We start from the raw sequence: 16,764 nt of genomic DNA on the forward strand, positions 1-16,764 counted from the left end.
GAAGAAAATGAACTATGGTGGTGGGAGCACTACCCTAAACTCTGAATTCTAAGGGCACATTCCTATTTCAAACACCACGTTTGGTTTTCTTCTCAAAAGTAGTACTGAAAGATTAATGTGGTTGATTGGTTGTTTTCTAACAAACAGCCACATTCAACAGGGAGATCATGAGCTTTCATTCCTGCCCAGCACACTGCATCTTGCATGGCAGGCTCGATGGCACTTGAAAAAGAAGGCTGCTCTTTAGTGTTATTTTTATTTGTCACTCAACATGTGAAATCATTTCATATCTGCAAATATTTTCTCTTTCCATTATCAGTTCTCTTCCCTCACCATGACAGAAGAGGTACATTGTTTCTAAATTGATAGAAATACTGACATGGAATACATCTTTTTTTCCTGATATCCAGAGTTCTTTTTCCCTTCTTTTGGGAGAAAAGGTGAAAATGGACTATAGGAGAGGAAATCTGAATATGAATAGCAACAGGATGTTTGACTTCTTTTTTTTTTACAAACCTCTGTATTTTTCCTTGGCTTCTGTTTTCTAGCAAGTTCTGATATTTGTAACTTTATACATGATTATTTTATAGCTAACTATAATAAATTCTTATTAATGTTTTTATTTGTATTGCAGTAGTTGACAATTTTATTCAATAATGAATATTTTGGAATCCTCAGTGTCATTTAAAAAATGAGACTTTTTTGGCTTCTTGCATTTGCAGAAAGGAAAAAGCAAGCATGAAGTGAGTGTAAACTGATGCAATCTACGTAGTTTTGAGGAGTATAAATTATTCAGGAATTTCAAGCGAACTTTTTAGCTCTGAAGCCTCAGGGATGGTTCATCTATTAACTATCGAACTGGTGATCCTCTTAGCACAGGTGTGCAGCTAATGTAACAAATGCATTAATCCTGAAACAGGCAAATACGCTGGACAATACAAGGTAAATGTGATGACACCTAACAGAGGTGATGTTGTATGGCATTAATACTGAGGTTAGGCTGAGGGGCTTGTTCCAACAGCTTGATAAGCACAAGCTCTCTTTACATAAATTCTTCAAGACTTAGGAAAATTTTGCATATACCATTAAAAGGGTCCCCTTTAATTCATTATATTATACACTTTGAGCAGGCAGTAAACAAAATCTGTTAATTAGCTGCCTCTAAGTACTTAAAAGGCTTCTTTTCAATGGTTGAATGTTTCTTTCACATGGAAATCCTAAAGCTCGAGAATGGAAATAGACTCCTTTGCTAGCTGGCCAAATATTTCTTTGTTTTTTTCTTTGTTTTTTTTCTCAAAAGTTAAGACATGGTCTACTGCTAGTATTATACACTATTAAGAAAATCATTAATTACCACTGCTTCTAGCAATAGTTTGACATTGCACTGTGATGTAGAAGCAAGAAAGACGTACTAGTTCAACATCAGTAACCTTACCAGAAGAGCTAGTGGTATGATAATCTTAACAACTGATGACTATAATAATATTTTGAGAAGACACAGATAAAAATGTATTGCAAACGAAAGCCACTGAAACGGTGTAAGCATCTATGCTACAAAATGTGTAACAAAAATAAGGGTGAAATGATCCCGAAAGAACTGGGTGGGTGATTCTGTCATGCTCTTGCAATGAAATTACCAAAACCACATGAGTTAACACAAGTTAACTTAAAGACATATGAGAGAGAGCCTCAAACTGACTAATCAAATACCGTAGGTTTGCAAGATTGAGCCCCAAACCACATTTATAAAAGAACACACTGATAAATCTAGCTCGAAAGTATTTGCTGAAAGGGTCTTTGAAACAAAATTTCAGGCTCTGGGGAAAACATCTGTGGAATGTTTTACGACAAAGAATTACTAGGCAAAAGACATAGCTGAAATACACAGATTCCGATTAGGGCAGCATTTTACCACCTCGCCTTAATAAAACACGAAAAACATCTGAACTCAACACATATTTTAAAGTAGTTTACAAAAGAGGCACAGATTTTCAAGCCGGAAGGACCACTGAGGAATCTACTCTGACCTCAGTGTAAACAAGACCAAAGAACTTAATCCGCATACTTGGGTTTTGAGTCCAATAATTTAGTTTGACAAAGCACACAGATAGGCAAACAGGTTACCACATGGCAGGTGAAATTGTGAATGTGCAGGTACTCTGCTGTAACTGCCTGCATACGTGCATACCTTCTAGAAACTCACAACAAATACAAGAAAATGTCAATGAAAACATAACTGCAAATCATCCCAGCATACCAGAGCTGTAAAACGTGAAGGCTTTCCAGAGTTCCATATTTGCATTCCATCGTAGCTCTTGCTATTTCTTTCCTTACAGGGAAAAAGGCAAAAGGCGCAGAGAGGCAGTCTCTCAAGAGGACAGAACCCTTTCAACATACTTATTTCCTTTCCTTCCTTTCCCTTGGGTTCCCTCTTATCAGGTAAGGCAGAAATGAATGATCATGCCAGCCTGGTCTTTCTTAATCTGAAATCCAGTTCCAGCTCTTCACTTCTTTGTCAGTGGATGCAGAGAAAGCTTATCTGTTTTCTTCCAGAAACACGAACTAACTAGAACAATTTTTCTAATTTCAGTGACTTTTCAAAAACAAATGCTGTTTGTCTCAAATTCTCCTGTTTACTTGTGTCCCAACAAATTCTTCCCTGTCATTCAACAGGGAAGAAATGTAACCCTATGTCCTACAGCTAGCTAACAGCAGCGATGAGTGCTTTTCTCAGCAATCACATCAGAAGAGTGCAAGTTGCTGCCATGTGTAATTTACGGGAGAGAAATCTGTTTTAGAGAGAAATTGCTGCTCAAGAACTGTAGAGAGCATTAATGGGAATAGATGGACAAAAGACTTTCTGACCGACTACACAAACATCAGGAGACACTGAAGAAGTCTTTTTAGATGTCAGTCCCTAGTTGTCCTTGATACCTTCAGAAGATTAAAGAATCAAGGGTTAACTAAATAAACACATGGAAGCTTGTCCTTGGCTCCTGGAGAAATGACCAATATATTATCATCTTTGATGCTTCAGTAAGTATATCATTCAAGACAGCATCTCACTGTTGCTTTTTGGAGCTCAGTAATAAACGATCAGTAGCTGCAGGGCAACCTGTTACTTCTGTTCAGTACCGAGAAATGTTTCAAGGTCACTCAGACTTGGAAGGCATTGAAGATGACCTCATTCATTCCAAGTCGACCACAACAACTCTTTTGTTAGGTGTGAATGAGGCATTAGTGATCTGGAAGCGTACATAAAAAGCACCAGGAAATTCTAAATGCTACGATTGATCCTTGCAGTGCTGCTCTTATCTTAACTGCACCTTAAGTATGAGTTAAAGCTGCTGACAAAATAAGTATCTGGAAAAGGGCAATCTTTTTCATTATGTCAGTGTTTTTAACCACAGTTCATATGATCAGGCAGTTGGACTAGATGGTCATTGTAGGTCCCTTCCAACTGAAATATTCTATTCTAGTTCTATTTGAGTTCTATTCTATATTGTCAGAATGAGAACGTAATCTTTCTTCTTGATCTTCTACAGACAGATCATGCATTTTTTGTCGAAAAAGTCTGGGGGAAAATAACAATAATTACTACCTTATTGAGTCTTGACAGCTAAAGGCAATTTCAAGCCTTTCAGTCAGTAACGTATGTACTTTGATTAAGGTTTCAGGGCTGACTAAAGAAATTAAGTTCTTGATCTCACGAGGCTGGCTGGCATATGCACTGAGGTATTTGTAGTGAGGTGTTTGTGCATAGCGGCATTGCTGTTGACAGCAGAGGAATTGGTCTTTTTGGGATTAAGCAAGGCCAAGACTTGGAGGAAAAAAGTATTTATAGCGTTCACATACTATTTCTCTTTCCACCAGTGATTAAAAACTAGAGATTGTAGTTGGGGGTCCTCAAATGGTCTTTAAATCCTCGGAACTCAGAAGGGTTACTTTATAAATACACACCTCGTTTACCGCTCCCTCCCGGGTCACTGAGCGAACTTCAAAGATCCGAAGTGTCTCCCCGGTGCCACTCATTTTTGTGCACCACCCAGTCTTCCTCCTGAAAAAGCAGTGGGTAAAAGACTGGAAAAGGCTCGGAGATGCACACCCTAACACCCTTCAGTTATGCAAATGGTCAGCGGCTGTTTTAAGAGCTGCTAGCCCTAGGTGTGACAGCCTTTTTGCTATAGCTCAAAATCTCCTCAGAGGGAACATACAGGGTCTCTGGAAAAGGCACACCCCCAGCCCGGGCCTTTGCTTGGTGGTCTCCTTTCTGCTCATGTACTGGAGCGGAGACTTTCGAGAGACAGCCCGCGAGGCCCAGGTTGCTGCTACTGGTTAAATTTTACAGCGCAGTGATCTGCGGTTGTTTAAGAAGGAAGAAAATACAGGCTACCAGTTAGCAGCCATACACGTGAATACACTACCCGTACACCTAGTCCTTCGGTTTCTCCGCCGTCTCAGGCAGGCACCTGGGGCACGATGAGCGCAAGGGACGCCTCTCGGCAAACCGCGGGTTGACCTGTTCTCCGCCGGTTCCCGAAGCCTCCTCCCAACGCAGGGACGCGGGGTATCAATTAACGGCTTTGCACAGACCCCCTGAGGCAACGTTCCGGTTCCTCCATGCAGTCTGAACCAACACCTCCCCACCCCGAGGGCAAAGGGGGACAACCTCGGGCTGTCCCCGAAGACCACGGACGGGGGCCAGCGACCGCGCACGGCCCCCGCTCCCCCTTGCCCCGGGGCGGCGGGAGGGGAGGCCCCCGCCGCCCCCTCGGAGCCGCCCTCCGCCGCCCGCCTTCACCCTTCCCTCACGCCGCGGGCACCTGGGCGCTGCCCGCCCTTTCTGACGCCCGCGGGGAGGAGGAGGAGGAGGAGGGTGAGGGTGTCTGGAGCCCGCCGGCCCCGCATCGGCGCAGGGCGGTGGTCGCTGCTCCTCCCGCCCTCCCCCGGACGGGCCGTCCGGGCACCTCGCGGCCAGACGGCAGCGCCGAGGCGGGCGCTGCGCTCCCTCCGCCGCCGGGCAGCGCTGAGGCGAGCGGCCATGGCGAGCCTTCGCCGCCCGTGAACGCTGGAGGGGGCTCTCGGCCGCCTCCTCCCGCCGGCGGCTCCCCCTCCGGGAGGGGGCAGGGTTAGGGGAGGTGCGGCCGCGGCAGCGCGGCGAGCGGCGTCCAGTTCCCGCTTCCCCGGTCTGCCGGCGGCGGCAGGACTCCCCCCCTCCCGCCTCCGCCTGCCCCCTTCTCCTCAGCGCCCGGCCCGGAGGGCTCCCCCCGCTGCGAAGCCGGACATGGCGACCCTGCTCCTGCGAGCCCCCCGCTGTCCTCCTCCTCCTCCTCCTCCCCCCGCCGCCGCCGCCGCCTCCACCACTCCTGCCGCCGCCTTCTCCTTCTCCTCCCCGCGCAGCTTTTAATGGCTCGGACCTCCGGCGGCCGAGCGCGACTGCCCCTGCACCAGCCGCAGCGAGGAGAGGCGGCGGGAGCCCGCGCAGCCCCAGCCCCGCGCACGGTAAGGGCGGCACGGCGAACAATGGGGCCGGGGCGGGAGCGGCGGCGGGAGGCGCCCGCCCCGCCGGGCACCGCGGCGACGGCGTGAGGGAGCCGCCGGCCGGCAGCGACGCCGGCCCCGGCCCCGCCGCCCCCTCCGCGGGCGGTGACAGCCGCGGAGCCGCGCTGCGCGGCGGGCGCCGCTCGGCCCCGCTTAATCCCCTCAGGGCGGGTGATCCGCGGGGAGGCACCGCGCCCGGGCCGCCTGTCCCCCCCCCGCTCACCCCAGGCCCCCGCGGCCCGGCGCAGCCCAGGCGGCGGCGAGGGCGGCCGCTCAACTTGGTGCCTTTTGTTTCGCCGCCGGGGCTGGGACTGGGACCCGGCCCCGGCCCGGGCGTCCCTGCGGCGGGGCGGGAGCCCCGAGGGGACGCTCGGTGACGGGCGGAGTTGGAGGGACGGGCGTCCCCGCTGGCTTGGGGGAAGGTTTAGCCCGGGCCGACGGCCGGCGGGGAGGTGCCGGGGAGGACGGGACGGGACGGGACGAGGGGCAGCGGGCGCTGGCTCCCCGCCCGCCCCCGCCCGGTGCCGCCCCGCCGGGTGCCCTGGGGGGCTGCAATGGCCGCCGGGCGCTCCCGCCGCCTTCGCACCCCCGGGGCGCGCCGCGGCGGCTCCGGCCTGGTGCCCTCGACGCCTCGGCCGCGCCCGAGCCGGGGAGCTCCCGCCGCCTTCCCCGAGCGAGCGCGTCCCGCTCAGGGGGGATCGGCCTCAGCCAGGCGTCAGCCGCTGGGGAAAGTTCCGAGAAGTTAATTTCCAGAGCGGGAGCTCGCGTGTGGTAGGCCTTATCTTCTGTCATACGGCTGCTTTGCTTTTATGCTTTAATTTTTTTTTTTTTTAAAGCAGACGCAAACTCCATGGAGTTGGTTTTTTTTTTTGAAGTTGCTGGTTTTGCGTGCTTGCTGGAGTGAAATTAGTGAAACGCGTCGCGTGTCTTTTTTTCGGCCGCAGCCTTCTTATCAGGGTTTCCTTAAAAGAGATTCGTCCCCGGAGAGTGGAAATATGATTGCTCTAAAGGAGCAGTATTGCTCCGCTGTTTGATTGCTCGTGTTTCTCGGATACTTTGACTCCTGCTCCTTGTATTGCTTCCAATGTGTATTTACAGTGAGCAGCTGACGTTGGAATCAAGCCAGCCAAAAAGAAAATCCTGAAGGAGTCCAGTTAAGAAAAGCCCCAAGCGTTCTTCTGAATTTAAGATATCCCCTTCTCCTGCTGATGGCTGCTTATTCGGGAATTGCAGTATCTAGCCAATTAGTGGATCTGAGCCTTTCAGAAATGGTCCCGCGTCCCGAGAAAGTACAAAATCCTCTTAGCTGTGCCTCACGTGTCCGACCTGCCGGAGTCTCGAAACTCCGCGCTGGTGGACGGGACAGGATGGGACAGGAGCGTTGCAACGCCACGTTGGGTCCCGGGGCTCGTGGTTACACTGGCGTGTGCCTCGCTGGGCAGCGCTGCGCGTGTAAGGACCGGGCTGTGAACGCCGCCGGGTGAGAGCGGCTTTCCCCTTTGCCCCGGCCTTCCCCGGTATTGGAAGCGTCCGGTGCTGAGCAAAGAGCAACAACTCTGTGGCTTGGGGATCCTGCTTCATGTTTTTCCTTTATAATTCAGAGCTTCGTCCTCTTGGGTATGGTTTTCGTCTAGGATGGGGTAGAGTCTCTCTTCTTTCCCTTGCAAACAGAAAAGATGAGGGGTTGTACATAATACAGTGAATTATGGTGGCTGTTTTTGAAAGCTTAGACATCGCTATATCAGCCTGAATACACTGTAAATTCTTTTATCCCCACAGAATTAAGTTCAAATGCAGCTGTGGAAGGGATCATTGGTAGTAAGGCCAACTGCCATCATCACGGGTAGGGGTTAGAAAGCTGTATTTTGCTGCTTGTTTTTTGCACTATCTTGTGTACAGCCAACTAAATTGTGTTTTTTTTTCTTCAGTGCTCTGTTTTCTTGAACAAACCAAACAAACTAGGAAAGCGGGCAGAATGTTTAACACACAGTAACATGGGACTTCAAAATATGGAAGGTTGGCAAGAGACTGAATGTGTAATACCAAAGCCTGACTTAATTAATGATTGGACTTCAAATTAGAAATCTTCCCCCCCCGCCCTTGACAGAGTTCATTAATCATTTTGTAATCAATATCTTAAAGCATCCGACTTGTAACCAAACTTCTTGAAAGAAAATTGTGGATGATAAATGACCAAAGGGAAAACGCCACTTAAATGTGGTGGTTTGAAAAAGAAAAGAAAAAGACTTGCTCTAGGAGATGTATTTCTGTATTAAAATTCAGATAGAGAATTCTGAGTATATAGAGCTATTCAGTAAATTTCCCTGCTGATTTTAGATTAATGTGACTTAGGAAAAAATCCAGACTTCCGCTTAAGAAATTCATATATGATGAAAATTAGCATCTCTTTTTAAAAAATATAAAATTCTTGACACTGATGAATATGAGGCTTCCAGTGCTGGCAGCTTTTTAGGTGATGTAAGCTTTGTGATGGAGCTACACTAAAGAAATGCTTCTCTGATTTGAAATATCTTTGCATTAAGTCTTTGTCTTGCTCTTGGGCATGGATTTCTAAAAGGGACTGGCTGGTGCAGTGAATCCCAAACTGGGATCTGTTAGAGCATGAAGCTGGGGAAGATGGTCCGTGGGACCGTATGGTTTTCATGGCGTTTGCAGTGACAAGTTGGATGGTGGGCAGAGAAGTTTCAGGGGTGCCAGTGGGCTAAAAAGTCACGTGCACGTAGCCAGCTGAGTGCGTCCCTTCAGGTTTTGCAAGGTGGAAAACTGTCCAGGGAACGATGACGTTGTGTCTTCTCTGGCTGTTAATTGTCATCCATCCTTCTTTCCTGAGGCTGGAATTTGAAGTGCAGGTCAGTGCTCTGACCTCGTCCTCCCCTCTGCTTCGCTTGGGGAAATGCAGCTCTGCGTCTTGCCGACTGCAGGGGAGATCTGGATCCAGAGTTTCACTTCAGTGGAGTTGACTCATCTTTTTAAACTTACATTCATGATCAGGAAGTATTTTTTGCAACTGTAGGGCTGGGTTGCAAAACCTGATTATATACATAATGAAGTTCCAGGGGATGTTTTCTGCAGTTAAACCTCTGTATTATTAATCTTGGTTACAGTCTAATGCAGAATCAATGTATTTGCATTATACTTTTCAGGCTGTGTGGTGATGGTTAGTGATAGGGACTAAACTTACTTTGGTCTGGTTTCTAGTTTGGGTTTTTTTCATGGTGCTTGTCTGTGCCAGTGTCCTTATTTTATATTGTCTTTTTTAGAAAAGCATGATAAAAATGCTATTTATTGAATATGGGTCCACCAACTTGTGCTGTTTTTTCTGTTTCTTCTTTTAGTAGTTGGCATGTTTATCTTGAAAGGGCCTTTTCAGTCTTAATTTCATGACTTTGAAAGGTAGCAGTTTGTGTGTGTTTTTGTGGTGTGATTTTTTTTTTGCATGTACTTTTCTGACTGGTAGGTGCTGAGTAGATGGTGAAGTTTATAGTTTACAGATGGACTGCTGAATTTGTAAAGGGGCAACTTGCTTTTCTGATTGTACAGGCAGAGAAGGCTAATTACAGAGGTATAAAAGGTCATCAGCCTCAGTCAGCTTTGAATTTGTGTAAAATGTCAGTAAATTTGGCCTGCAGAAATGCAGGCGAATCAGACAACTAGGTCAGTCTGCATCAGATGTGGGCACTACCTTGTTTGTAATCAATTGCAGCATGATGAGTCTTTTAGCCTTGTCTGTAACGAAGTGGACTTGATTAAATATTATGAGAAATGAAAACATGATCTGTCTTTTGGTGAATTTAAGAAACAGGATATGCAACTAAATTTTTTTTTTTAAGTCTGGAAATATAAATGGGTGAAATTATTTTTAATGTTTGGTTGTCAAAAAGGACTTGGAGAAAAAAGAATGGTGGCTCTGTTAGTTGGTTCTCAAATAAAATGAAGCTTTGTTGGTGAAGTTCACAGAGGTGCTAAAGGTCTGTTTTCTGTTGATCTCGGAGAGAGCTGTGATTTTTGTAATGTGCCCTTGAATGTTATGCAGTAAAGTCTGTTCTTGTGTCGCTGTATAAAACAGGAAAGAACTTTCTCAAGCTGCAAAATCTGGATACTGAGATTTACGTTAGAAGATTTCTGTACAATACATGTTTGTTACTAGTCATGAGGAATACTTGCAAGGGGTCGGATGGTATTTTAATGTAAGGCCGGGATAGTGTTTTCAGATTGTGTTTTCTTTCCCACATTATAAACTGGGTGCAGTGGTGAAGCCCACTGAAAGGTGTGAGGCCGTGTCTCTGAGGTGGTGTTGCTGGTTCCCTTACCGGTGGTGCCCTGCCTGTGCAGCGCTCTGCTGCTTGCCGTTACCATCAGGTTTTTTGCTACCTTGGCATCAGCGTTGGAGATTGTTGTCCCCTGGTACAAGACTTCTCAAATGAGTGGTAATGTTAACAATGATTTCAAACCCAGTTTCCTTCCAAAGATGCTGACTTGGGCAGCCAAAGTAATGGTTTGGGGCCTGCAGGGTGACTGGATTTGCCATAATGAAAGTACCTTAAGAGACTAGTACACTCCAGTTACGGAGCGATTCATCCTGAGTGCGCTCACCCGGGATGTGAAGGGCAACCAGGGGATCAGGCCCAGCCAGCATGGGTTCATGCAAGGCAGGTCCTGCTTGACCAACCTGATCACCTGCTATGACCAGGTGACTTGCCTAGTGGATGAGGGAAAGGCTGTGGATGTTGTCTGCCTGGACTTTAGTAAGGCCTTTGACATTGATCCCCACAGCATCCTCCTGGAGAAACTGTCTGCCCGTGGTTTGGATGGATGTACTCTTCACTGGACAAAGAACTGACTGAATGGCCGAGCGCAGAGAGTGGTAGTGCATGGAGTTAAATCCAGCTGGTAGCTGGTCACAAGTGGTGTCCCCTGGGCACAGTTTTGGGTCTGGTCTTGTTTAACATAATTTATTAATGATTTGAATGAAGGGATTGAGTGCTCCCTCAGTAAGTTTGCAGATGACACCAAGCTGGGTGGGAGTGTCGATCTGCTGGAGGGTAGGACGGCCCTGCAGAGGGATCTGGACAGACTGAATCGATGGGCCGAGGCCAGCTGTATGAGGTTCAGCAAGGCCAAGTGCTGGGTCCTGCACTTGGGTCACAACAACCCCGTGCAATGCTACAGGCCTGGGAAAGAGTGGCTGGAGAGCTGCATGGAGGAAAAGGACCTTGGGGTGTTGGTCTACAGCTGGCTGAACATGAGCCAGCAGTGTGCCCAGGTGGCCAAGAAGGCCAATGGCATCCTGGCTTGTATCAGGAACAGTGTGGCCAGCAGGAGCAGGGAGGTGACTGTGCCCCCCTGTACTCGGCACTGGTGAGGCCGCACCTGGAGTACTGTGTTCAGTTTTGGGCCCCTCACTACAAGAAGGACATTGAGTTGCTGGAGCGTGTCCAGAGAAGGGCAACAAGGCAGGTGAGGGGTCTAGAGAACAAGTCTTGTGAGGAGCGACTGAGGGAGCTGGGTCTGTTTAGTCTGGAGAAGAGGAGGCTGAGGGGGGACCTTATCGCTCTCTACAACTACCTGAAAGGAGGGTGTAGTGAGGCAGGTGTTGGTCTCTTCTCCCAGGTAACTAGCGATAGGACGAGAGGCAATGGCCTGAAGTTGCGTCGGGGAGGTTTAGATTGGATATTAGGAAAAAATTTCTTTACTGAAAGAGTGGTCAGGCATTGGAACAGGCTGCCCAGGGAGGTGGTTGAGTCCCCATCCACGGAGGTGTTTAAAAAACGTGTAGATGTGGCACTTCAGGACATGGTTTTGTAGGCATGGTGGTGTTGGGTTGGTGGTTGGACTTGATGATCTTGGTGGTCTTTTCCAACCTATGATTCTATGATTCAATTTGATGTGTGATTCTGCTGTCTTGTAAGGCTCTTTAAATTGCCCTTTCAAGCTGTGTCCCTCATTAGGTGCCTTAACAACTGAAAGGGATAGGTTCTGCAACCAAAGGGGAGCTTCCCCTCCTCTGCCAAGTTATAGATCTCCCCAAAGCATCTCTTTCTATAATACACAAAGTACTATAGAAATTCTGCAGCTGGAAATGTATCATGTGCCCAACTTTGAGGAAAAGCTGTGACTTTCTGACCGAAGACATGGGCAGCAAGCCATCCCTGCTTAAACAACTCCATTTGAGTGCAAGTAATACGCTCTATATACATAGAGGCAACAGGATGGCTGTCTCTGGGACAAGCTGCTCAGGTACCTGGATTGTCTGGTACAAAAAACATTGCTAGGGAAGCACGTGTTTTTCTAGGTCAAAAGATGACTTACTGGTAGACTGGAAAACGTAGCAGTAATCGTGAAGAATTGGTATTGTTGTCTGCTTCCTTCACTGGTCTGGGGCTGCTGCTTCTGCTGGCCACCGTTAGCCTTTCTACGGCTTTCACTCCTGATTATTGCAGGACCAGTTGTTTGATCGCTGGTCACTGGTAATACTGGTGACTGCGTCTCCTTAATCAAGCACCCTTCTTTCCAGTCACCTGCACCACAGGCACCGGTCAAGAAGACATTTGTCAGTTTATTCAAATAGCAAATGTGGCACAGAGGATCTAGCTGCTCAGTAACCTGTGTACATTTAATTGGCTCTTTCTGCTGCACATTTTGCATTTTTCTGTTGGTTACGCTCTCTGAAATAATTTTTTTCTGTGCCCAGATTGAGCACTTTAGCTGCAGACATTGTGTGTTCATTTCTTCCATCTCTGAGTGTTATTTTTGGACATGTCCCAGCCTCCATCTCCCCACTGAACAATACTAAAGGTGTTTGGCAGGGACCTTTGCTAGCCCAGCAATGGAGCACCGGTAGGCTGCTCGTTAGTCTTTTATGTCTCTCCTTATCAGTTTTACTGTGAAACTCCCTATCGCTTCGGTTGCACATGTTAGAATAATTAGGCTTCCTGTTCCGCAGGTTTGTATGGCACTGATTTTGCCCTGAAAGTTCAGGGGAGGGGAAGGTTGCTATTAAATTATGTGAAATGGCAAGTATGTCTTTGGTAGTTGCTGTTTTCCATTACGAGGTGGGTTTAGAACATAGTCTTGCACAAAGAGAGGCAAGAATGCCGAGCAGACTTTCATGCTACTTACATAGGAGGTGTTTTCCCTTGCATTAGTAAGTAAGTGAAAATAAATCTTAAAAATAAACCTCTTTTAAGAAGAAAAGAGGATGTGGTGGTATTGGTGCTGGGTTGGAACAGCGCTTCCCATCGTTCAGAGGCTCTGGGAACACAGCAGGTATCAGATGGACTTGGAGCATTTCCCTGGCCACCCTGGTCTTCCCGTGATTATGGGAAGGGAGGATGAGGCATCTTTCAGGGGCTGAGGATTTTTTTCTGTCTCTCATTTTTCGAATTATCCTGGAGTTTGCTGCTGCTTATGGCTTACCATCAAGGTGAAATGAATTTGATTTGGTTTTACTTTGTTAATTCTCTTCAGTCTTATGATTGCAATAACAGTGATTACAACCATGAGCCAGCAGTGTGCGCTGGCTGCCAAGAAGGCAAATGGGATCCTGGGGTGCATCAAGAAGAGTGTGGCCAGCAGGACGAGGGAGGTTCTCCTTCCCCTCTACTCTGCCCTAGTGAGGCCTCATCTGGAGTACTGTGTCCAGTTCTGGGCTCCCCAGTTCAAGAAAGATGAAGAGCTACTCGAGAGAGTCCAGCGGAGGGCTAAAAGGATGGTGAGGGGACTGGAACATCTCCCCTATGAGGAGAGGCTGAGGGAGCTGGGCTTGTTCAGCCTGAAGAAGAGAAGGCTGCGAGGGGACCTTATAAATGCCTACAAATATCTGAAGGGTGGGTGTCAGGAGGATGGGGCCAAGCTCTTTTCAGTGGTGCCCAGTGACAGGACAAGGGGCAATGGGCACAAACTGAAGCACAGGAAGTTCTGTCTGATCATGAGGAAGAACTTCTTCCCTCTGAGGGTGACGGAGCACTGGAACAGGCTGCCCAGGGAGGTTGTGGAGTCTCCTTCTCTGGAGATATTCAAGACCCGCCTGGACAAGGTCCTGTGCAGCCTGCTGTAGGTGACCCTGCTTCGGCAGAGGGTTGGACTGGATGACCCACAGAGGTCCCTTCCAACCCCTACTACTCTGTGATTCTGTGATTCTGTGAACTGAGAAGTCTCTGGCCGACTCTTGCTGTGATGTATAATAGCAGTGTCTTTTTCAGATTAAGGAAAAGTGTGATTTGTTTAGTTTGTCCCACGTGAGGTTATTTTTTCGAACATCAAGGCTACAAAGGAGGTTAGAGCTCTTGTAAAAGTAAGAATTTGCAGAAGTTTTTGTGTTTTCTTTCAGGAGTTTCCTATTTTCCACGGAGGGGTTAGTATTCAGGCTCTTAACAATATGAAAAATATTAAAGGCAGAATGAGGAAGGGGGGATTCAGTTGCTGTACCTTTTAGAGAGTTAAGAGCGTATATAATTTTATGTACCAAGTAGTCTCAGTGCGTTATAGAAGTTAAGCTTGTTTTGTGTGAATCTGTGACATAAGCCTCCTTGGAGGTAATTTTCAGTCTTTTTATTTGAAGGCCTTGTCTCCTGTCTTATCTTTGGTGTAATTCCTCCTGAAAATCTGTTTTGCATTTTGTTTGTAAGACCTGAAACTATTAATGTTTACCTTTAACATATTAAACATTCAATAGTTTTCTTGCTTTTTAAACTGAGACATCAGTATGTGCACGTAGGAAGATCAACTGTATGGGTTGTGCCACTGTAACCTGTGTTGTTCATTAGCTGGTTTTTACAGCTTAGCTGAATTAACTGGTGTAATGTGGAAAATAAAGTTGTTTAATGTTTTGATGCAGAGCGCAGTTTTTTCCCACTGTGTCCTTTGAAACGTTGAGCATAATTTTCAGTACTGTTAAAAATAAAATACTAGAAACCAGGAAAAGAAATATAAAACAAGGAAAAAGGAGAAGATACCTAGCATGCCCAGTGAATGAATATTGAACCTGAAGCTAGCAGAAAATATCGTCAAAGTGCCTCAAAAGCAAATAACTAAACAAAACAAAGACAAAGCAGATGGTGTGATAGTGTTGCAGTGGAGAGAAGGGCAAGTGACTCTGCCATTTGAATATAAAAAAGGTTTCAGAAGGCATGCTAATTAAGTGCTGCTCACAGCTCTGCGTTTACTAATAATATTTGAAATTTGAGATGTCACAAACAGCACAGTTCCAAGGACATAGGACCCATTTGCCTAAAACATGTGAGTCAGAAGTCAACTTCTAAGAGAAGAATTTCTAAATAGACCTGTAGGAGAGAAGCTGGTGATGGTAACTTTATGGGGCAGGTTTTTCCATCTTGATTTTTTTTTTTTCCATGATATTTACAATTAAGGCTTGAATGGTAACTCTACCTCTGTTTTTGATAATTCTCTGTCTATACCTCTGTGAACTGTTGGGCAACTTCAACCATGTTAGACAAACAATGAAGCTTAAATAAAAATATAAGTGCTAGATAGAGGAGAGGCTCAAATCACTGCAACTGTTGCTGGAGGTCATCTGTATTGCCCGCCAGCTGCCCGGTCGGCACGTGTGTCGGCTGGGCAGTCACATAGGCACTGCTCAAAGCAGTGCCAGCCTCATGCCGTCTAATTAGCAGTGAGTAAACAGGACAGTGTTGAGAGAGGGGTCGGGAAAGCTGGCGGGCCAGAAGGTGTGTGGTGGAGTGAGCTATGCAGCAGCTGGCTTTTCGCCATGCAGGGGTTGAGGGAAGAGTATCAGTTGGGTGGAAACCAATTTTTATTAGCTCTGTTGGTCACCAGGCCCGAGCACATTTACGTGATGGCTCTTAGTGAGGAGGAAGCAAACCTAGCACTAATGAAGCCTGTCCAGAAGGTGAAATCTTTATCAAAAACCTTGGCCGCATTGACACCAAGTGCGATTTGCCAGAGTTATCTGGAAATGCTTCCCGTAGCTGTGAAGTAGTGTGCTTTTATCCAGTGAAGTACCAAAGCGATGGTGCAAGAGCAGGATATCTGCATGAAGTTTTTATGTCCAGTTGTCCAGTTTTTTAAGTGCAAATCAAGGACTATTTCAGATTCTGAAACAAGAAATTATCACTCAGGCAATAACTTAAACATGAGCATTTCTCCCTTAGTTTTGTGTGCGGTGATGGCACACTGAGGCACCAGAGAAATCGTTGGAGCAGTTTCTAGTTGTAATAATGCTTCAAGGATCATTCGAAGCAATGGATGAGCAAATGACACGATGGTAGCTCTCTGCTTGAGAAAACCCAACACAGAGAAACCATTCCTGTCCCCTTGAATGAAGAGAAGTACATGATGGAGGGGAGCTAGGGACTGATAGTGGAATGCTGCAAGCATGTGACTGAAAAATAGATCACTGTTGTGATGGAGTAGTGTGCATGTATGTGTTTGTACATATGATGAGAAGATGGAGTTCAGAAACATTTTCTTGCTCTGGAACCAAGTTGTAGACTTTTCATTTTCCTCTGATTAAAAAACAAACAAAACAAAAACCCAAACCCAAAAAACATCAAACAAAAAACCCCAAAACCAAATAAAGCAAACAATCTGTATATTCAAGAAAATTCAGATGTGTTTGTGAAAGCATACTGAATGCAGTGTTGTTCTTAATCAAGTATTTGCTAGGGTTGCTTTGACTCTCATAGATCGGTTAGTAAGATTTCTTTGGGCACTAGGTAAAACTACCAGATTTTTCTTCAAAGTTCCTTTCCTTAAAAGTGAGAGTAATGTCTGAAAATATGTATTTTATGTTGGTATTTAAAATAGTTAAGTGGAAAATAGGTGATGTGATGAGAACAGCTAATACACAAAGAGTAACCTGGTTAAAGCTGAAGTAGTCAGCTGTAAGATGGTGAGCTCTTCGAGTGTGTGCCACAATAGATGGATCCAAGTAACAAAATTATGTTTTCCCTCCCAGTGTCACGTAAAGAAAAGAACAGGGAGAGCTTGGTGTGCCCCTGCGTCTCTGGATTTGGATTCTCTGCAAAATCAGTCTGCTATGAGGATAGTTGTAGCTGCAGGATTAGATGATGTCTATCTTTCAAGAAAGCTCAAAGAAAGTTCATTTCCATGTAAACACAATTCAATAGAAAAAATCCTGAGGAGAGTCTTTAGTCTACTTTTCTGCCTGCTGTTTTCAAAACAAAATGCCCCCTCCAACCTGAACAAACTTCTTTGCACTTA

The 16,764-nt window shown here is 46.4% G+C and overlaps 1 protein-coding gene across 3 annotated transcripts in view; it reads left to right on the plus strand.

The window, feature by feature from the left end:
- Window positions 1–5,119: 5,119 nt before the first annotated feature.
- FARP1 (FERM, ARH/RhoGEF and pleckstrin domain protein 1) overlaps window positions 5,120–16,764 on the plus strand; it is a 221,186-nt gene continuing 209,541 nt past the window's right edge. For 2 of the 3 annotated variants that reach the window (XM_075424046.1, XM_075424062.1), the window contains exon 1: window positions 5,120–5,502. The gene's annotated coding sequence lies outside the window, so the exon portion shown is untranslated. Of the gene's footprint in view, window positions 5,503–6,218; window positions 6,313–16,764 lie in introns of those variants that run through there. The other variant, XM_075424054.1, reaches the window with a different exon arrangement.

This window comes from Opisthocomus hoazin, chromosome 1, assembly GCF_030867145.1.
Source record: "Opisthocomus hoazin isolate bOpiHoa1 chromosome 1, bOpiHoa1.hap1, whole genome shotgun sequence".
NCBI lineage: Eukaryota > Metazoa > Chordata > Aves > Opisthocomiformes > Opisthocomidae > Opisthocomus > Opisthocomus hoazin.